Below are 23,614 nucleotides of genomic sequence, written 5' to 3' on the forward strand. Positions count from 1 at the left end.
AAATGAATAAGCTGAATAATTTACAATAGTTTACAAACATGAATAGTTTACTAGACAGAAAGAATGAAAACTCAATGGAAAGGTAATACACCGTGTGAGAAACTGAAGGATAGCCAGTTGGCATAGACAGCAGAGAGTGAGGAAGTTCTAGAAGGGCGGGACAGATCATGCAGGGTCTTGCAGGCCACTGTACACATTTTGGTCTTTAACCCAAGTGCGATGGGATGCAAAGGGGGAACACCTGTGATCAGATCTACATTTTTAATCTCTTGCCAGTACTGAACATCTACTAGAGCACAGGGTGGCAAGTGGTATAGAAAAGACTCTCGATTGGAGGCGATTCCAGAATCCAGGAAATACGGCACCTTGGCCCAGGATGGATGGTGGGGAAGATAAAAAGAAATTGACAGATGAACAATATTTCAGGAGGTGAGATCAACCCAGGATATCTAAGATAAATGAGAGGGATGATGATTCTTGGTTTCCATCTAATACAAGATGTGTGGTGATGTCTTTTGTTAAGATACGCACGCTGAAGAAGAAACAAATTTGGGCAGGTGGAGGAGTTCAGTTTGGCATCTGAAGGCTTATCATTTTCATGAGAACATGTTCATGACTGATATCGAAAAAAAGAGAGGCCCAATCAAGAAGTCTTAAACTGAAGCTGAGAGGAGAGATTCTTTTGATTTTTTATGGTTTGTTTGCTTCTTTTTAAAAAAAGAGATTTTATTTATTTATTTATTTATTTAAGAGCGAGAGCAAGCACACAAGGTAGGGGAGTGGAGGAGGATCAGAGGGGGGAAGCAGGCTCCCACTGAGCAGGGAGCCCGATGCGGGGCTCAATCCCAGGACCTTGAGATCATAATCTGAGCCGAAGACAAACACTTAACCGACTGAGCCACCCAAGTGCCCGTTTGCTTACTTCTATCAACTCAATCTAAGAATAAAAGCTAGTAAGTAACTGTACGTGTGCATGTAAATTTGACTCAGTCTTAAGTTTAAACTTCTAAAAATTTCATTAATATAATGAAGTTCCAAGATTTTAAAGCTGTAGAAACGATGACACAAATTATTCAGAGTTGAAAAATGTACACCCCCAAAGCTTGCAATTTGCCCAAAGTTACTCAGTGAGTAAATGATCTTATTAGAAACCAGCCCAAATTCTACTGATAACTGGAGCAGTGTTCTCTCTGTGACAGAGACAGTACACTTCCTGGGCTGGATGGCAGCCCACATCACCTAGGGGCTGGTAGGGAGTGTGGCATGGACCTTATACGGACACACACATGCTGGACCCTCATCCCTCAGATCCTCTTCCAGGCAATCTGGAGAGGAGTCCAAGGGTCTGTACTTTTAAACAACCTCCAGGTGTTCATGATTGGCCAGATTTGGGACCCAGTGTAATTAATACCCCATACCACCTCTCCTTAGACCATTCTGTAAGATTTTTTTTTTTAAGATTTTATTTATTTATTTGACAGAGATCACAAGTAGGCAGAGAGGCAGGCAGGGGGAAGAAGGGGAGCAGGAGAGCCCAATGTGGAGCTCGATCCCAGGACCCTGAGATCATGATCTAAGCCGAAGGTAGAGGCTTAACCCACTGAGCCACCCAGGTGCCCCTTCTATAAGATTTTTAAACAGATATTTAAGATATATTTTTTCTAATTAAATACTTCTCAGTTTTTAAGGCAATTAAAAGTATTCATTATAAAAAGTATTCATCACTGGAATGAATTCAAAGATTGAAAATTCGGTTTGACATGGATGTGAATGACAAGAGGCTTTACCATTTCTATGGAAAAATAACACATTTCCAGTACAAAAACAATCCATTATATATACTTCCTTTTTATAAAATAAAAATCCCTTCGTTGTGTTAAGATTTTTCAGAAATTTAAAGTAGTTTTGTACTTGTAAACGTCTAATTTAGTCATTTCACTTTACACTTTCTCTTTTCTAAAGAAAGATACAATAGGTCAAAATCCAGCCCAATTTTGTTCTTTGTGCACCATAAAAACTCAAAATGAAAAAAAGAAAGGGGGGGATGTTTTATGAGTAAGAATGAACATTTTTGTATAAACAGCACTAATACCAGATTTTATAAACAATGGACACAAAACAGTATACTTGGAAAACTGAGCAAAATTGGATACTGTGAATAAAGCATAAAATAATCCTGTAAGTATCGCTAATCAATCTAGACTTCAGTGAGAGGAGTCACAGAGATCAAAGTTAAATGAAGCAATCATGAAGGACACTAACGAAGGCACGGAAGGGCACAGGGACGGGAGGTAAGGAACCAGCACATCTGGCTTTAGTAGAGAGATGAATATAGTGAGTTATTTTTGTCTGACTGACCATTATGCCACAGAAACATGCAAATGCTTTCCTGGTTTCTTTCTTTTCAGATTCCATAGCACCTTTGTTTCTCTCGGTTCCTCCTCCTCCTTCTCTCTCTTTCTCTCTCCTGGTGGCCATTAACTATACTGACAGTTTGACAGGCTGAAATAAGGAAATAAAACACTTAAACATTGTTTCCTGATGTATGCATTCATCTCCTCTGCCAAACACAGATATTGAGGAGATACGCCTCCTGTCAGCTCACTAAATTACACCCCAGCTCACAGGCAACACCGAGCTCAGGTCTCTCAATCTCCGCGCAGCTCCAGTCCTTCCAGAAGAATACGCAGAGGCCTCCTTCTATGTGCAGAACTACTCCCTTTATCATTTTTAATACCGAATTTTCTTAAGCGATGGATTGGATTTCCACATTAGAGCTGATTATTTTCCTCCTTTTTAAAAGCTGTTGGAATTCAGTTTTGTTTTTTAGAGCGCACTGAGATAAGCAATGGCAGAAGCATACCAAAGCAATGGTTACAGGGTCTACCTTTCTTTACAACCAATGAAGAGTTCTAACCTTTGCAAACTAGACACAAATTTAACCTAACACTGATTTTCTTGATAGGTCCAGGGATCAGCAGAAAAAAGGTTGATCATGATGTCCTAAAAGACCACAGATAGGAGATGCTTCCCCATTATTATTTGCATCTGGCCACTAAAGTCAGACTTGAGTACAGCAAACTTGGAAAGTCTTACAAATAATAATTCATTTATTCCAGAGGAGATTTCTGTGGATTAAATCGTGAGAGAATAATAGATGAGAGAGAGGGATAAAAGGAAGGATAATGACTTTTCAATTGGTTATTTACCGCCCTCTAACCACAATGAATACAAAGAAGGAGAAATTTCAAAGCGAAATATTTAAGAATTAAAAACAGAAAGGATGATGGAAGTAAACCGCTAACACTTCTTTCCTTCAATTCTCTCAACAGCACTGATTTAGTAACAACTACGTAGAGTGCCCAAGTGCATATCCTCTATAGAGGCTAAGGGCACTCCCACAGGTATCCTGCCTGGTTCCTTCAGAATTTGAAGTCCTAGGGGATATGCCACAGTCCTAAGAACTAAATGCAAGGTGGAAGGTATTTCCAAATGGAGGTACAGGTAAAATGCTATGGAAATTCAAAGCAGGGAGGAATACCCCTACCCCCACAATTAGGAATTCACAACTCAGTTAGCTTAGAGATCAAAAAATTTCCCTATTATAAGACTTTCACATTTCATTGTAATTACTTGTTTTATGTTATGTACCTTCTCTGTCGGGCTGTAAAAAGCTGTGAGGCCCCATGCCTTGTCTCCTCTGTTCATGAGTATATTTTCAAAACCAACACAGTGGGGGTGGGGGGTATGTAATATACTCCCAATAAATGTTTGTTGAATGGATGAGTGAATTATCTTGTGATAATAAGCAGTGACTGAATTCGAATCTCCTGAGGATGGTTTTCTGATTCAGGTAATTCCCTATCTGATTGAACACGGCCAATAAAACAGATGGGAGACTTGCATAAAGCTGCCAGACACCCCAATGATCATAGATACTATATTTAATTAGCACCATTGCCAAAACATAGCCATGACCAAATGACCAGTTCTGTAGAGCTGCGTGTTTCCTTTTACTCTTAAGGAGCCTCTTTTACAATCTGATAATTATTAATGATTATTAAGAATTAATCACAAGAACGGTGATGCACAAGAAAGTTTCTGCAGTGTTTCTTTCTCCTCTTTTATTTTGTATTTTTCCCAAGGAAAAATACTTTCTAAAAATGTACTTGCAAGACAATTTTCCATCTTCCAAGAATGATAATCCAACTATTGCTAATATAAATTATCAATAGAAGTGAGATGTTACCACAGTAAAGATTATAAAACAATAAATTAAATGAAAGGATCATTAAGCAAATCTGGTTGAAGAATAGTTCAACAAGATAAGATTAAATTATTTCACAATAAACTAGTATCCACATCATTTTGCTTTATCAAATGTTATCTGAAACAATATTAGCTACTATTTACTAAGTGCTTATTTATAGGCACTGGGCATGGTATTATATGAATGTTTCTTGATCAAAGTCTCAAGATTATCTTATGAAAGGGGATTTTTATCCTCCCATCACAGATTTTAAAAACTGAGGCATAGAAAGACTGTCCTACAAAGTGAGGAATCCAAGTTCACCACAGTCTGAAACTCCAAACCAGTTCCATTCCAACTATTCTGCTCTCAGCCGTCATTATATAATAGAGTGATTACGCTTACTTTGGCTTAAAATTCTCAAATATTTCACAAGGAAATTCTTCTTAGTACTGGTCATAACTTTAAACTAAGTTCTTTCAAGTCAGTATAACATGCAAAATACAAACTTTGTTACCTGACTAGAAAAAGGTATCAGTGATAAGATAACATTTGTTATCTCATGAAAAAAGTCTGAAGCAAGCTATCTGTTTCAAAATACCATTTTGATTATGGAATAGGGGATTATATGTGAAGTTAGGGGTAAGCAAAGCCCTGAGAGCTGGGTCTTACAGGGGTTTGAGCGTCAGTCAGGACATAAAGAGCAGGACCCCTTTGACTAATTTCTCCTAGGCCTCTTGATCTTGCTTTGTCCCACTGGTTTCTGATATGTCTTGGCAATCTCTTGCCTTTTAAAATGTTGAAAGGGACACGTTTGGGGGGGGCGGGGAACAACTGCTGGTCTTTTACCCCTTAGTCATATGTTTGGATAAGGTATGAATAATTCTGACCACAAAAACTACACTCTATTATAAGATAGTGTCTTCTAATAGTTTATTCTGTATTTAAGAGGTCAAAAGAAAAACGCTGCTTTTGCCATGGACCCAGACCCTTCTCTAAATTTATATTTATAAAATATATATTTTATCAAAGGATAGGAAGAAGGCTAACATCTTCATCCCCAACTTCTGAGACACCAAAATGATTCTATGGATATCTTACCCTTAACCAAAAACAGCCCCTGAATACCAATGAGACAAAAAGACTATCTCTTTACCACACTTCCATCTATCCTCAATTCTACTTTAAAGACAGAATATTCACTCATAATAACACTAGATCTTTCCTCATAATATCGAAAATAAGTGTAGTAGAGAGAAAGTGAAGAAGACAGTGGCCTGTTTAGAGACAAGGAAAAGAAGGAAGAAAAAAAAAAAAATGGAAGGAAGGAGACCGAATCCTTTTGTTTAGTCCACACCCTCCGGTAAAGTTAGAGGTTTGCTTTAAGATAAAATTGCCCCTTTCAGTCCTCAATGATATTTTATTTCTATGCAACTTCCTTCTCAAATAGGTTAATTACAGAGGCAATTAGTCTAGCTACACACAGGATGTCACTATTCCCTTATATAAATAGAACTAGCACACATGTTTCAGGCAGAGAAAAATATCTGTAAAGACCAATTTCAAAATGCATTTGAAGTTCTTTGTTGAGAACTGAGGCTATTTTGCCTAGGTTGAGTTAAATTTCCTTGTTGTCACCATCCTTATTTATTAAGAGGCCTTTATGTTTTATGACTACTGTGGAAGTTCTTTATGTGAACTAGGAAGTTCTGCTCAACTCAGAATTAAAAAATCCAAAAAGGAGAGGTAGCATGGCACAAGGTAACAGAACAGGAATAAGTTAAGGTCTTCTTATTAGCAAGGCAAATAGATAGGAAAAACAGAGCTGGAACTGAAAAAGCTAATTCTGTATTAGTTTAAACAAATGTTCTGACCTATACAGCATCTAGGTTTTTTGTGCAAGTACTTTATTTTACATATTCAGAGTTTGGAAACTAGTGACTACCGCAGTTCTGAGAACCAAAGGGTTCCTAGCATGAGAAGCAGCTGAAATGAACTTTTCTAAAAAGAGTGAACATGTGTAGCTCTGGGTAGCACAGTCCAGTCTTGGTGACACACGGAATTCCCAGGAAAGTTGTTAAGTCACTAATAATGGCATCCATTTTAGCCTGAAACTTCTAACTACTGATTATTGCTTATATGTTTATCAACACCAAAATGATAAAGTGCTTTTCAAAAGAATAAATTGCTGTATCTAGTACTAAATACATATTCATAGAGGGCACTGTCCTTCTTGATGGTAGCTACCCAGGAAGACACAACTGCTAGACACTAATGACACACTAACATCTGTGGTTCATTAGCTTGCTTGTTTACTGTGGCAATAGTGAAAGCAAGGTCCTTAGGTCAGATCCTCATATTAACCAGTGCACTCCTTTCTCTTCTTTGGCCATCGATTATTTTCTACTCACTTTTGACCAACTGTCTCAAATAAAACTTGACACTGGCCACAACAGGGCCTGAGCGAGAGACACAGTGACTATCAGCACAAGAGAAAGACGTTCAAGCCCTACATCCTACTAAATGATGGCTCTGCTATTCCTGTGTCTTCATACGTGAAACACTACACATTGCTTACAAGCCAACCTGCCAGTGTGTGCTTCAACCCCAGCAGCTCTCTGTCTGGCTCTGTATCCTGACTCCACCTCCGATCAGCTGTTGAGTCACGGCAAGTTACTCAATTTCTCTTTCTCTCTCAATTCCCTCTGCTGAAAAATGGGTTTAATAATAGCACTGGCTTCACGAGGTACTTAGGAGGCTTAAATTAGATCTTATATGCAAAGTCGAAAAGCAGTACCTGGCAAAAAGAAAGTGCTCAGTTAATGATAGTTACTCCAAGTATTCCATACTAAACAAAAAGTGATGGGTTTTTCCTTCTGTTACCTGTGTGTGCGTGTGTGCATGCGTGCTTTTATATCTGAAGGTCTTACATTTAAATTTAACCTCCCTTAATATAAAGCAGAAGTTTAAATAATGGTTACGATTCTACAGGATCAGTGAACTGAGGTTTGTAGAGCCCTCTAACCACACAGAATCTTCCCATAGTCTAGGCGGGTACAGCAGTGTCTGGGATTTCAATCCAGCTTACCTGAGTGGACAGCAGCAGCAAGGCAGAAACAGGCTTCCCTCTTCTAACATGAATCCCAAACTACTGGTGACTACACAGGAACAGGCAGGGAACAGAGTGATCTCCTTCCAGAAGATGAACAGGGCCACTGAGAACTTCTGAAGTAACTTTTTTGTAAAAGATCATTGGTTTTATTGCTTCTATTTGACCTTTTTGCCCTCTTTCCTCTAGGGAGTTTGTGAGTGGGTGAATAAGTCAGCTTTGCAGCTAAGCAAATAAGTTGTTTTGACTATAGTGCCTACAAATATAGAGACCTCCGCATATGCATGTTCTTTCCAATGCATGCATCAGGATAGCTCCAGAAAGCCTGACAATTAAAAGTGTACTGCAGAAGTTATAAAGGAGCAAATTAGGATATTACCTTCAATGTAAGAGCCAAACAAATATTGTTTTCTATGACCTATCTCTCTCTCTCTCTCACACACACACACAAACACACCCGACTTGTTTCAGTCTCATGATCTTTTCATGTAGGATTACCTGATGAGATTTAGTCTTTTGTGGAGAATAAGAACCTCAAGGTTTTAAGATTACTGATCTGTATTTTCAGCCCCTGCAATAGCTGATGTAAACTCGCTTCGTGGGTAACCAGATCGATTGCGTAGACAGTAGTACTTAAGAGGGCATGGGGGAAGGGAATCAACTGAAACAGCCTATGATAGGGACTATAAAATCACTATTAGAAGAGACACTATAAACACAATAGAATTCTTCACAGCCCAGTTCTTCTTTACACAAATTAGGGCATAGAACAATTCAAATCAGCCCCAACACCAGGACTGTGTGATCAGGTAAGCAGTCCACACCAGGGGCTAGCAAAAAATTGCTATGAAGCTGACTGGTCAGTTATATGACTGTTCCTTCTTCCCCTTTAACTCAACATTTTAGATGAATTTGGTATTTAACAATTACTTAGATATAAAATGACCAATTACTCAGAGGTTTTCTTTTTCTTTTTTTTTTCCCCCCCAAATTCTTTACGATCTTAGAAAATCACCTTGACTTTTCATGGTAAAAAATGAGAGCTATTACTGTAACAGCATTACACACATTATAAAATGGCCTCATCTACCAGTAGAATCAAATGGTTTGTAAAACTCCATTCCTCAAACAATTCATTCACAGGAATGAAAAAAAAATTATTTCTGTACACACTGTACCTATTGATACAAAAAGATATATAATTACATAGCTGTTAATCTTTATTACTCTTACACTTTTTTAATATTACATGGTAAAAATTCACGGGAAGTGGTATCTAACTAAATTTTGCTGAATTAGTTTTACTAATACTTTTCTCCTATTTACTCTGCTTTTCCCCCCTTTTTTTCTCTTAGTTGGCTCTTGATCTCACTGGGCAAAAAACTAATAATCATTTAGATTCATCTTTTTACTGCACATAGTTTCAGTTTCCCCTCTCATTCTTTCTTCTTTCGGCCATTACTCCTGGAAGAGAGCCAGAAGTCATGCTGGAGAGGTGCCAAGAGATCCTGTTATACAGTTTGAGCGCCTCTGTGTATATCTCTGCTAGGCTTTCCTAAGTCACCACTTACAATATTGAGTAGAAAGAATGGGTTGGAATAGTCAGCATTTATAAGTCAACTGGTTACATGATACAAAAATATATAGCCAACCTCAGAATTTATAGCAATAACATTTATGTATCGTGTTACTCCTAGAACAATCCAATTTATAAAGTGCCTATCGTGTATACATAAGGAATAATCATAAATCATTTACATTAAACAGTGTCAACTAGCAAAACACAACTTTCCTCCTAAATTCTGCACACTAAGATTAATGAGGTTGTTGAAGGGAAGCACACTAAAATAAAAAAGCAGCTCCGATTCATCCTAGGTGGAGAACATATCCATATAAAGGAGCAGGTGTCTGTAGTATGATTTAGAATACCTATGGAACATCTCTGGAAAATATTAACTTTCTCTGAAGTAGAGAGCTGTCCACGAATTAAGCTGGAGTGTGGCAAGAACCCAAGTCTGTCACCAACTTCAAGCTTTCTTTTTATTTCCTTCCCAGTAAAGAATAGATTAAAAACAAATAAACAGAGAAAACTTTAGGCCCTATTTGACCAGCTGTCTGACATGTTTTCATCTACAGGCATTTTTAGAAAACATGGCAAAGATTATGTAGATTACCTGCTTTGCCTCTTTGACTCCCAGTTGGAGAGAAACTTCAATCAGTGACCAAAGCTATCAAAAGTTCTAAAGTGAAACTCAAAAGCCATCAAAAGTTCTAAAGTGAAACTCAAATATATTTGTGGATTTTCTCCTGTTCACCCCTTAGCTATTCCCTATTCAGATAGGCAGATGTCTTTAGAAATGTACACTTTGGGGTCTCAGATTAAACCCCTCCTTCTCCTTAAAAAGCCTTTAAAATAAATAAAAGGGAATGTTTTGACTGTAAAGGCATTTAACCTTATCTGAAACTCACACCTACACAGCTGAATTGGACATTGTGTAAAAAAAAAATAATAATACAGCATGGATTGGTCTTATAGGACTTTGGTCCTCTATCTTTTGTCTTTAGGAAAGATTACAGGAGTGACCCTTTCTTCCTGCTTTAACTCACAGCCTTAAAAATATCCACTGACTAGTTTTAGCCCAAATGGAAAAATAACATTTTTTAAATTAAATATTTTTAAAGCTTGTTCTTTAAAAAAGAAAACCCATTTCTCCAAACTCCACTGATGACAAATATGACTATGAAGAGAAACAACTCCATATCACGGTTAAATCTAAAATTGAATTTGAAAAACAGAGATACGTATAGCAAGAAAATCTGTAAACTAGCTTTCAACGAATGAACTACCTGCTGTTTCCTATCCACAGACAATTGGCACTGTGTAAAGATATGCTGTAATCTAGAAAGCCAAACAAAACAAACACCATACACACAAGGAGTGGTACAGATCAAACAAGAGCAAACTTTTCAGTTGAAGCCAAAACTGGTGGTAAACTGAGGTTTTCAGGACGGGTTTTTAAAAATAACATGTTGGTGTGGAAAGCCAGATACATTATAGCATTTGCAGAAATATTTTGAAAAGTGGACACCCTCTAAAACAGCTAGCATTTCAGTAACATTAGTTGATAGAGAAAAATATAATATCTTTCTTCACAACTGAGAATACCAAACTTAACAAGGAACAGTGAAGAATCTCTTTTAGTCTTCAGTCTCATTAGTAGAAGATTTGGGTTAAAAAGCTTATCAATTTATGAGGAAGAGTGTTAAACCCTCAGTGTTTTTGCTTGTGTAAAGAGACAAAAGGTGGCACAGTAAACCTGTCTTCAATTAACATGTTTATTCTTTAAAAATATCAGGCAATATTTGTGACGACGTGGATGGAACTAGAGGGTATTATGCTTAGCTAAATAAGTCAATCGGAGAAAGACAACTATCATATGATCTCCCTGATATGAGGAAGTGGAGATGCAATGTGGGGGGTTTGGAGGGTAGGAAAAGAAAAAATGAAAAAAGATGGGATCGGGAGGGAGACAAACCATAAAAGACTCAATCTCAAAAAACAGACTGAGGGTTGCTGGGGGGGAGGGGGGACAGGAGAGGGTGGTGGGGTTATGGACATTGGGGAGGGTATGTGCTATGGTGAGTGCTGTGAAATGTGTAAACCTGGTGATTCGCAGACCTGTACCCCTGGGGCTAAAAATACATTATATGTTTATTAAAAATTTTTTCTAAAAATCAGGCAATCATGGACTTCCTTCCCATTTTTTAGTAATATTTTGACTCACTTAAGAAAAACTCCCCTTGTGTTCAGAGATGCAACTTAGAATCCCAACCTAACTCCTGCTTGTCAGTAAACTGAGAAATCTAGGTTAAAAATAAAGCATATTTATGACTGTTTCCCTGGCAGTTGCTATGTTTTTGTCCACATTATTAAAATACTATTTTTTAACCAATATTAATGAAAAGTACATAATCACTATGTAGGCATTTTTACAGTATCCACATTTTCCAATGATCGACCTATATTTTCTACCAATTTTCTTAAGATTTCTCAATTTAAAATAATTTCAAAAGAAACAACTGACATCACCAACATGTTCTAAAACAAGTATTGCTAAAAGGAATAAAAGAAGCAAATCAACAGGTAGCTGGGACCAATCATCAAAAGGATATTCTTTACAAATCACTTTCATAGACCTGATATTTTTTTCCAAGTAATAATATTTATTTTTAAATTTCTTCTATTTCAGTGTAGATGACACACTATGTTACATTAGTTTAAGGTATATAGTTTAGTGATTTCACAAGCTTATATGTTATACCATGTTCACCACAAGTGTGGCTGCATCTGTCCCCTCCCATCACTATTACAATATAGTATTCCTTATGCTCTGTCTTTTATTCTGATTAATACTTTTTTTAACTGAACTGACTAAATTGAAGGGATTTAGGATGCACATAAACACAGGTCCCCATCACAATAAAAGTTGTTGAACAAACATTGGAAAACGTCCTTTTATCCTAATAGAAGTCTTCTGATATTGCCAGTTTAAAGTTTTTATCTTCAGTAAAAGATTTTGCCTCTTTTCTTGGGACGCCTGGGTGGCTCGGCTGGTTGGGCAGCTGCCTTCGGCTCAGGTCATGATCCCAGCGTCCTGGGATCGAGTCCCACATCGGGCTCCTTGCTCGGCAGGGAGCCTGCTTCTCCCTCTGCCTCTGCCTGCCATTCTGTCTGCCTGAGCTCGCTCTCTCTCCCTCTCTCTCTCTCTCTGATAAATTAAAAAAAAAGGATTTTGCCTCTTTTCTTCATACACAATAGTAGTTACAGAAACACCTTCAAGGTGAACCACTCACTTCTACTTTAGCTAATAAGAAAATATAACTTCTCTTTCATTCTTAATTTGATTTTATCATTTAAACAACTAGTTATAGATTATATTCATATTGTGTCTCTTTTCAGGAGTCTAAGTAAAAACACATTTTCCTGAATGGCTATGGCTATCAATACTGTTTTTTGTTTGTTCCAGAAGGCATTGATTCATTGTTACTTTTAGAGTTTCTTAATCTAGAATCCATGGATCGCTAAGAAATCTATAGATTTCTGGAAATATATGCAAAATTTCATGTGTATATACCCATGTGATTTTTCTTCTGACAGCAATTATTCGTTTGTTTGTCTTGCTAGCTGGCATCCATACACCCTCCTTCTATTAAAAGATCCCCCCCTTCCCTATGGGAGGCATCTCAATGCCTAGTCCATGCACCGTGATAAAGCTGACTCTATCTCTTGCTCCAAGAGAGGTACACAGCATTAGTCTGTGATCTAATCAAAGCTAATTAGTACAAAGAGACTCTCTTTTTCCTGTTTGATCAGAATGAACCATGAGAGGATGCTCATGCTATTGCTACCATCTTGCTCCCAAGTGAAGCTAAGACTGAAGCTGTCTCAGTGGAAGCTAAGAAATGGAGAGAAGCTGAGTGCTGCTTACATTATTTTAATACAGAAGTTAGCTCTTTGCCTAGACTTTATATATTTTAATAAACAACACAAGTACCTGCATGCACATTCATACCATCTTACTCCCCAACACATGCACAGGTGACTCCCTCCTTCTTCAGCTTAATTGCTACTGGCTTTCTCTGACCTTTATTATATTTTACTATTAATAAGTATACTTTACCATTAATAACCTTCACTATTAATAAAAGTTCCCCTCTGTATCTTTTTATCTGTCCATCCTACCTGTCTCATTACATATTGCCAAATCATATGCCATATGCTGTTTCTTAATTTGGTGCACATGAATTTGATCAGTTTTCCAGTCCTTTTCTGTCAAAGTATACGAGTAAGGGATTGCCTTCCGATTTGGGGGAGCGGGGAGGCAGGAAAGCAGATTAAAAACTGAGGATTCAAATAGAGAGCCATGTTATAAATTTCATCAGGAGTAGAACAAATTGAGATTTTTATTAGACATACATAAGAAAACATATTTCAGTCAAGCAAATATCTTTAGCATAGATTAGAAGGAAAGGATTTTTATGCATTTTAATCTCCATTCCAACCAGACTTAGCTGACATAATTATGGGGCCCCTAAAAGTCACTGTTGGGGTTTAGAAGCACTTGCCACTTCCTTTGAACTGGCTCTATAAATGCCAAGACTGAGTATTTCAGATTAAATGAACAGATTAATAAACATCTTTGGAATATCCATCATTAAGGTTGATTTATGTTCTATTGCCAGCAGTAATTCAAGGAAATGCCATGCTATTCAAAAAATATTTCATGTTGTTCTCACCATTTTGCCAATGTTATGACACCACATAAGTATGACAGTATCTATATTCTTTTGCTGTTCTAACTATACTCAAAAGCCAATAGATATTAAACCACTTTAAGTTTACATGGGCATCAGCACAAGAATCACTCATATTTATAACTCTGATGAATGGCCTTTCATTTATAAATTTATAGTGTATCCATAATTTCTTTAGGTTCATTCAAAAAATTGCCACAACATTTATCTATGCAAAGATGATGGATATGGTTTATAAAATTAAATGCTTTTAAAAATTAAAATCATATTGCAAAAAAAAAGGGGGGGAGGCTTTTTTTCTTGGGTTGCTCACATTTTAAAATGATCCCAACTGCACTCTCAGCACTTACAGTGCTTAATCTAGATAGCATATTAATATATGTTCTAAATAGATCCAAATATATTGTTGTTAGTGCTGTGTTGTGGCAGTATGAACTACTGGACATCAACTTTGCTTAAATTTATTATTTTCTAATTCAATTCCTCTATATTAAGCTATAAAATATATAAAGTATAATTGGGATATAATATTTCTTATTTATATTACTGCATTTACTGTACTATTTCTTCAAGACCACTCCCAGCACACTGCATGGTGTATGGTAAGCATGGGCTGTTATAAACTTTACCTTAAATAAAGTACATATTTGCCAAAAATCACCATTAACTAAATAAGGAATCCTATTTTACCGCAATATGGACTTGGCTCAATTGGAGAAATCAGTGAAGTAGGAGAAAGTAAGAGGTGAAAATGATCCTAAAGTGACCAATGAAAAGCGGAGTATTAACATTACAAGTGTGAAGAAGAAAGCACATTGTTCTTATGTGCAATGGGAGATGGTGGCATTCCTATTCTCCCTTCATTTGCCCTCTTGTACTATCGTAAGTAGGAAATACAGACAAATCTCCATGCTATGCCCCACCCCCAAAGGCAAAGGAAGTAAAACTTTTTAAAAATCTACCTTATTATTAAAAGAATATATTAAAAGACTGAAGCTGAGTTTAAAAATTTGATTAGTTATAGGAACAACAATCTCTAAATTACTAACTTTATCATTAGCTCATCCAGACAAAAAAAAAACAAAAATGGTTACAAATGCTTGCAAAATTCATAGGCAAAATATTTCTCACATATTATACTCTCTCTGTTCTGCTTAAAACTAACATATTAATAAAAAATAATAAACAATTTACATACCCCAGTGGATCGCTAGCTCCTTATGGACAGGAACATATTTGTCATCATCTTTGGGTCACCAGTGTCCAGCACAGCACCTGAGATATAATGCATACCCCATAAATGTGTTTGAATTAATTAAATGATACAGTGCTGACTGGAATCCACTTGGGAAGTATGAATTCAATGATATAACCATTCTATATAGCAATCTTCTTTCTCTATATCCTACATCAGAGCACATTCTTATATACTTAAATGACAACTTCATCCTGAAAACAATTCTCAAGTATAATTGCTTCTAAATTCTTATTACATTATATATTCTTATTGTCCTTTGATGGAGGCAACAAAGTAAAGTGTTTAAAATCATGTACCTTCGAGTTAGACTGACGTTGGCTTCAATTCTGGTTCCACCATTGACTATTTACATGGTCTTGGGTAAATCTCTTAATCTATAAATCTCAGCTTATTTTCAAAAGGAAAATAATTACAGCATCACTGGTGTCCGAAAATTAAAGGAAACAATGCTTAGCACACTGCCAGACAAACAACATATCTTCAATACATGGTGATGACTATTTGCATTCATTTCTCTTTCCCTCCTTTTCTGTGTGGCGAAGAGATAAACTTATGCAGAGAAAGAGCTGGCTTTGTCTTTCGCTACTAAGAGGTGATCCAAAACGTCATCCAAACGTCATATCTGGCAGGAGTGTCTTTGCTTGCCTATGAGCTTTGGCCACAGGACGGTCAAACCGTGATTTTGGATGGAGGCTTGGGGCCACCCAGTATCAATTCTGCCTCTGGAAGGAACTGGAGACTAAAGGTATCAACCCAATAGTAACATCAAGAGGGGTAGAGACTAAAGGTCAGCAACTTGGGCAGTATGTGATCACATCCCATTAATAACTCTGGACACCAAAGGCTCAAGTGAGCTTCCCTAGTTGACAAAGTTCCATGCATACTGCCATATTGATGCTGGGGAAATAATGCATCTGACTCTATGAGGAGAGGACAATGAAAGCTCTGTGGTTGATTCTTCAAGCCTCAAACTTTGACTCAGCCTTAACCTTATACTTGTCAGCTTGAGACCCAGCTTTATACACCTTTTCCCCTGGCTGATTTTAATTTGTATCCTTTCCTTGTAATAAACTATAACCTTGAGTATAATCTGTTTTAGTGAATACTTCTAGCAAGTTGTCAAACCTAAAGGTGGTTTTAGAAAGTCTTCAAACTTGCAGTTGGTGTCAGAAATGAAAAGTAAGTGGGGAAATGCGTTTGTAGTTGACTAACTGTATAGTTAGTTAAACTCTTGTACTTCCTTATTTAAATCTTGAAATCCCCAAAACTTTGAAAGATATTTTACTTTATCATTCAAGTTAACTTAACAAAGCTCTTACTATTAAAAATCACTTTGGGGGTGCCTGGGTGGCTCAGCAGGTTAAAGCCTCTGCCTTCTGCTTCAGGTCATGATCTCAGGGTCCTGGGATCAAGCCCTACATCGGGCTCTCTGCTCAGCAGTGAGCCTGTTTCCCCCTCCTTCTCTCTCTCTCTGCCTGCCTCTCTGTCTACTTGTAATCTCTGTCTGTCAAATAAATAAATAAAATCTTTTTAAAAAATCACTTTGAAGTGATGGTGTTTATGTATAGATCATATGGCATTGTTTTATTTTTCCTTGCACAATGAAAACCACTCCCATTGCCACAACCCAGTAATAAATATAGAAATGTTTTGTTTCACTTTGGTAATGTGAATGGTAGAAATATTCAGAAGTGAATGAGTCACAAACAAGTAAAATTTCTAAAGATTAGTAATAGACCTGTCAAGGTCAGATATTAGAAAATTAACTTCATTGGGACGCCTGGGTGGCTCAGTTGGTTAAGCGGCTGCCTTCGGCTCAGGTCATGATCCCAGCATTCTGGGATCGAGTCCCACATCGGGCTCCTTGCTCGGCAGGGAGCCTGCTTCTCCCTCTGCCTCTAGCCTGCCACTCTGTCTGCCTGTGCTTGCGCTCTGTATCTCTCTCTCTCTCTAACAAATAAATAAAATCTTTAAAAAAAAAAAAAAAAAAAAAAAAGAAAATTAACTTCATTAAAAGATGTGCTGGTTTTCAAACAAAATGTTAATTAAATCATACTTTTATTTTTGCTTTTCCAAACTGCTTAGATAGCACTCTGCAAGACTGTTCACAACTTGTGTGTTTTTCTTTTTAATGTTATAAATTAAAGTTTGGTAGGTTGAATTTAAGAAGCTCCTCCCAAATTCTCCTAATTGGGAAACATGCTCTGCATAGTCCCTAGAAATGTGAATATCATGAATTTTACTCTCCTAAACTGGTTATATTATACACTTAAAAAAAAAAAAAAGACTTTATTTATTTATTTGACAGAAATCACAAGTAGGCAGAGAGGCAGGCAGAGAGAGGGGGGAAGCAGGCTCCCTGCCGAGTAGAGAGCCCAATGCAGGGCTCAAACCCAGAACCCTGAGACCATGACCTGAGCCAAAGGCAAAGGCTTTAACCCACTGAGCCACCCAGGCACCCCTATATTATACACTTTAAAACGGGAACTATCTGGTTAGACTTAACCCTTTAAATCTTGATCTAGAGATCAAAGACAGAGGGAAATAGAGATTTGAATCATAAAGAGACTTTGACACACCATTGTTAGCTTCAGAATGGGGGCACAGTCCAGAGCCTCTAGCAGCTATGGACAACCCCAAGCTGACGGCCAGCAAGGTAATAGGGACCTCAGCTCTCAACCACAAAGAGCCGAATTCTACCAACAAGAATGGGTTTGGAAGCAAATTTTTTTCCTCAAGAGTGCATGTAAGAACTCAGTCAGGCCAACCTTGATTTCCATCCGTGCTTCTCTGGGCAGAGAAAGCCACACCATACCAGACTCAACCTGGAGAACTCCAAGCTAGTGAGTGGGCCTTGTTTTAAGCCACTAAGTTTTTAATAATTTGACACACCAACATAAAATGAGTACCCACGGGAATAAAACTTCATGTATTTTACTGACCTCTCTTCGGTCTTGCTCTGAAAACAAGTGTCAGTTATGTGCTCGGATTCATGTAGACCCCAGGTTACCATGGCCAAAGCTGAAAATTCATTGACCCAGTCTGAACAAGAAATACAGAAAAGATGCCATGTATGCCAGAAGCTATACACTGAATGTCTGTGCCCTCCAAATTTCATATGCTAAAACCTAGTGCCCCGTGTGATGGGATTAGGAGGTGGGGCTTTGGGAGGTGCTTAGTTCAGGAGGGTGGAGCCCTCAGGGATAGGATTAACACTCTTATCAAAGAGGCTCCAGAGAACTCCCAACTTCTTCTACCCCATGAAATTACAGGGGAAAGGAGGCTCTCTCCAGACAGCAATGTGCAGGTGCCCTGATTACAGGCTTCCCAGCCGCCATAACTGTGAGAAATAAATTTCTGTTGTTTATAAGCCACTCACTTTATGGTATTTTTATTATAGCAGCCCATATGGACTATGACAAAAATGTATTTATTGCCTATAAAATAGATCACTTGAAACCTCAACTCTCTATCTCCTATATGGAAGGTGTTGAGAAAGATGCTGTGCTTTATCTCTAGGTTTTCCTGGGCCATCTTAAGGGGTGGGAGCAGTCAGTGTCCATGCCTTCTTGAGGCATACTTGGGAAACTAGCATATGTTCAGTGCAGAGCGACAGACTCTCTAAGTACCTAGAGAAAGGTTAGAAGTCACTTAAAAGGAATCTCTCAGGAGCTTTCATAGAACATGTGACAACAGTTGCTCCCTGTCTCATTCCCATTTCATTTATTACAATGCTGCCGTATTATTTTTTATAAAACACAAATCTCATCATGTTGTATCCATATTCAAAATGACCAATTTTGATGGCCCTCAAGATATAGTCATTCATCCATTTATCCACTAAATATTTAAGTATGTATAGGATACCTAATTCTGTGCTAGGTGATAGGGACACAATGGTCAGTCTGATAGACAAGGTCCTGCTCTTCATTGAGCTTTGCTCTTTCAAAAATATACTTCCCATCTTATTCACAAAAGACTATAATTAATCTTCAATCCCTAACTTGGGCTTCACTCCTCTGGGAAGCCCTCTTTGATACTTCTAGGCAAACTTAGGCCTGCCTTCTCTCCCATAAAATACTGTTCGTAATCGTAAAATAAAATTGACCATATTATATTAAAATGGCATGAGATTCCATGCCTGCCTTCTCCACAAGCAGAATATAAGGAGAAGATTCAGGAAGTGTACATATCACAAATTCCTAGAGTCAAGAAGAGATTCTGAATGAGAAGTTCCTCATTGGGAGAATCTACTCCTTTCTGTAGGGTAGACTATACAGTATATACACATAATGGAGAGAGAGTATTCTAACTTGAGAGTAGGAACTGGGCTGGAGGTAAGGAATGGAAGCCCATGGAATAACCTGTGTAAGCCCACACATCTTCGTATGTCACACTGTGACGATAATTCCTCTTGATGCTGTATACTCTTCTTCTCAGTTAGGAGTTCCTGGAGGTCTCACCCTTTGTAGATTCCAGTATGCAAGTGGGGAGGTCAGCTACTATCTAGAACAAAGGGGCTCTTAATCAGCTTACCTAGTGAGACAACAACTTTGAATGACAGAATTTGAGAGTAAAAAGTTGTTTAAAGTTTTCCAAAAATTCCCTGTGGAGAAAACAAAAGCAAAATATGGATCCTAAGTGATAGAGCCAATATAGGAATTCTCACGTACTTAGGGAGCAAGGGGGAAAGAAGTCTAGGGTAAGGAGAGAGGCAGAGCTCAGAGACAGGGGCCAGGCTTTCTACATATCTTGTTATTAAACTGGTAAGGAGGTGGGGCAGGAGAATATCAGCTGGATAAAAGGAATCCAAGCACCTATGGGCTGACAGTTCTCTTTCAGGGAATCCTTTTTTGGGGAGGGAATGGAGGAGATCGGAGGCCTCTAAGAGAATCCCTGTTGTAAGTTTTGTACCCATGTAACCTGGAGAAGGAGAAATAAAACACTGGTGAAGGAAGGTTCTCAGACCAAGTTAAAATTGGTTATTCTTCACAGGTTGTGTGCATGTGCAAAGAACCTAAAAATTTGCAACACATACACACACACACACACACACACACACACACACAAGTGCGACACAGAAAAAGACTGAGAAAGCCTTGGGATGAGAAAAGAAGAGGGAACTCAAGTTCAAGGCAGTGGCAGGTCAGCAGCAGCCACTCTGGCTCAGAGTCTAGGTGGGGTCCGCTGCACCATCAAGAATAGGGGCCTCTACTAATAGAGACAGTATCAGAGGGGGCAGAAGCCAGGAAGGATACAGAGGTCAACCCCAGGGTCAGCAGGCACAGCTGTGATGCTCCACCCTCCTGCACCAGTCACAGGAATACATGAACCCCTCAAAGATGGTTTCGTTAGCGTGCACAGGGGCAGAGCCAGCACAAAAGTAAGGTTCATGAGGCATTCTGGAGGCACAAAAGGTAAGCAGCATCCCTCTTGGGGTCATGGAAGTGCAGGGCTGCTGCCAAAGAAGGCTGCCTCCTTACATTTTATGTCCAGGGTGTGTCCCTCAACCCCCTCTAGTACTAGGCTTGGGAAATAGAGAAAAAAACAAAAACAAAACAAACAAGAAAATGCAGAAAGAGATGACTTGATAGTAAAGATATTGAGTTATTTTGTGTGATATTGTATTTACTTTGGATTGCCTTTCAATCTGTTTAGTAGGGTAGGGACTCAGGAACAAGAATACATATGAGAACAGCTCCCTTTCCTTTGTCTATTAGAGTATATATAAGTGGGATACGTTGTGACTCAATTAGTTATGTCTCAAAAATTATTATAATGGTTTCTCAGATTATTTTAATGACCCAATATATTTAAATAATTCTAATTATTGGAACTCAATTTAAATAATTAATTCTATTTAAAATACCCAAGATAAAAATCTTTTTTTTTTCCTTTATACTTTATACACCATCTAAGCATATCAGGTCTACTTCTTCCCATACTGTTGAAAATCACATGTTACCTCACTCAACAAAGGAGAAAACCCAACAACTCAATTTCTTAAGAGTTAATAAGAAGGATGACCACCTATACTCCCCCGACACCTGGAGGCATTATTTCCTCATGCCAAAAAGACACATGATCTAAAATCTTAAATCACTATAAATCTGAAATATTCAGGCAATTCCCCTAATTTAAACTATTGTGTGTTGAGGTCCCCTTTACAAATTTCAAGAACTTTCGCATGTTCTATTTAATAACTCCGTATGTTGGAAACTGTCATTAGGACCTGCAGGTTTTGCCTTTGTGCTCTACCAGCCAGCTGGGTGTTCTTGGATGAGTCACTTGTTCTTTCAGAGTATTACATTTATCACACTGAAGGACTAACCTAACCGAGTTCTAAAGTTCCACCTGCTCTAATGTTTCCACCTCGAATAGATAGCATCTTCTGATAGTACCATAACCTTTCTACTACATGAATAAGGCACAAAGTTAACTGACTGGCCAATCACAATAAAAGAACTGATAGCATGAAGAATTAGAGGCAGATATGTTCAAGATGGCGGGTGATCCACAGTCATCATAATCAAACACTTTTTGTGTAGGAATGACTATGCACAGGCATCATGTTAAATGCTTTACATGACCCTGTAATTATGGACTTTAATATACCCATTTTACAGACAAGAAAACTGGCACAAGAGATTAAGAAATATGCGCAAGATCACACAGCTAGAAAATCTTTAGCTAACTGTGATACTCTTATTAGCGGCAACCAAAAGAACTCACCTAAAACACAGGCTTTAGGACAAAAGAAATTCTAGAATCACCACATAATTAAAAAAGCTCACCATAGCCATTTCTGAAACTACAGTTAAAGACTGCAGAAAGAAGTTATTGCTCAAAAAATTTCTTTTCATGAGGTGGTAATATAAAAAAGCATACAAAGTTGAAACTGGAAAGGATATAATCATTTCTTTTTTTTTTTTAAGATTTTTTTTTTATTCATTTATTTGACAGAGAGAGATCACAAGTAGGCAGAGAGGCAGGCAGAGAGAGAGGAGGAAGCAGGCTCCCTGCTGAGCAGAGAACCCGATGTGGGACTCGATCCCAGGACCCTGAGATCATCACCTGAGCCGAAGGCAGCGGCTTAACCCACTGAGCCACCCAGGCGCCCCGATATAATCATTTCTTGACTGCATTCTACAGGGGATGAAAATTAGTTTACCCTAGTTTATTAGTGACTGGAATGCGGGCTTCTCTTTTTCAGCCTAATGCTGTTCCTGGTCCTTTTCTAAAAGTTTTGGAAAGGCCGTGTGGCTGAGAGTGCTGGTTCTGAGGCCAGCCTGCTTCTACAAGATGTAGAAGCATCTGTGATGACCTCATCTCCAAGATGGAGAAGATCTGACACACCCCCGTCCCATCATCCCATCGTATGTGTGTGCTCGCGCACGCACTTGCGCGCACTCGTGAGCCCCTATCTGTGGAAGTTTTCCTGTTCTTCTCTCTTGATCTCTCGTTTTTAAACTAGACTGCTTTAAAAAGAAGAGTAAATAAAGAATGCCTTCTTTGGTTCCAAAAAAAAGATCACAAGAGGACTAATACCTAAGGGACAGGGCTGTTCTGAGGCGTAAAATAACAACTACATATCAACCCACAGGACCATTCCTGGCAGCCAGTAAGGGCTTAGTAAATGTTGGTCTCTATTATTACCATGATAACACATGTGGAAAACAAGAAGCCCAAAACATGATCATTCATTCAGCAACACACAGAAGAGAGTACAAAAGACCTGTTAATAAATACCATTTAAGATTTATCCATCCAATTAGTCTATTCCTGACTCTCCTAAGCACACAATATAGACAGCAGAGAGTAAATTTTGTGAGGACTAGAGATAGAGGAAATGAGAACTCAATTACTAGCAAAGTTTTAGGGAGGAACCCTAACTTCCAGCCTGAGCTTTATCATTAGTAACTGGATTTTGGAAAGCCAGACCACATCTCCAAGTCTCAGTTTCCTTCTTGGAACTTTCCTACCTAGGGATACTTCTGGAGGTTTCTCAAATTTCATTCATAACTGAGATCCAAAAGATTTCATACATTAATTTAAATTATTCTAATGAAGTGAACAGTATATAATCTTCAATTACAAAATCTTTTGCTTTCTTGTTTTGCATCAGATTTCCTGCCATTATTAATTTAGGCATGATGATAGGAAAACATGTAAAATTTGAAATTCAAAGTCTTTTATCTTAAAAGGATCTCATGGGTGGAAGAAAGGGGGAACGAGTGCCCTAGCTCTGTCCCTTGCATAGCTCACCACTTGCTCAAGGGATCCTAACTCTTAAAGGAGGAGGGCTGTATAGCTTTAAAATGACTTCATTCCCATATTTACATATTTTTAATAGGGCTATGATGAATCTCCTTCCGCTTGACTCCTATTTTGAGCTGTGATATTTTAATCTCCATTCTTGCTGCAAGTTAGCAGATGAATGTGCAGTGTGACAGAGCTCAGAGGAAATAGTATAAATAAAGCAAAGTGGAGCTATGACATCTCACATTTTATAGCTTTTTTATTGTAGCCGAAGCATAAACAGAGCACAGCTGTGTTATACTTACCGCTGTGAGCACTCCCTCAATCCTCACCCCCTATTGCTTTTAAAAAGACAGTGCTCTTATTCAGAAAGCTTTGGCTGTGGGTAGCGTGGCCCCACCCGGGCAGCCTCTACCCCAAACCT

General features: G+C 38.1%; 1 protein-coding gene across 9 annotated transcripts in view; it reads right to left on the reverse strand.

Annotated features, from left to right (window-relative positions):
• SOX5 (SRY-box transcription factor 5) overlaps positions 1–23,614 on the reverse strand; it is a 995,891-nt gene that overhangs the window by 805,132 nt on the left and 167,145 nt on the right. For all 9 annotated transcript variants that reach the window (XM_059185762.1, XM_059185763.1, XM_059185769.1 and 6 more), the window contains exon 3: positions 14,872–14,948. The gene's annotated coding sequence lies outside the window, so the exon portion shown is untranslated. The remainder of the gene's footprint in view (positions 1–14,871; positions 14,949–23,614) is intronic.

The sequence above is a fragment of the Mustela lutreola genome, chromosome 8 (genome assembly GCF_030435805.1).
Source record: "Mustela lutreola isolate mMusLut2 chromosome 8, mMusLut2.pri, whole genome shotgun sequence".
Lineage (NCBI taxonomy): Eukaryota > Metazoa > Chordata > Mammalia > Carnivora > Mustelidae > Mustela > Mustela lutreola.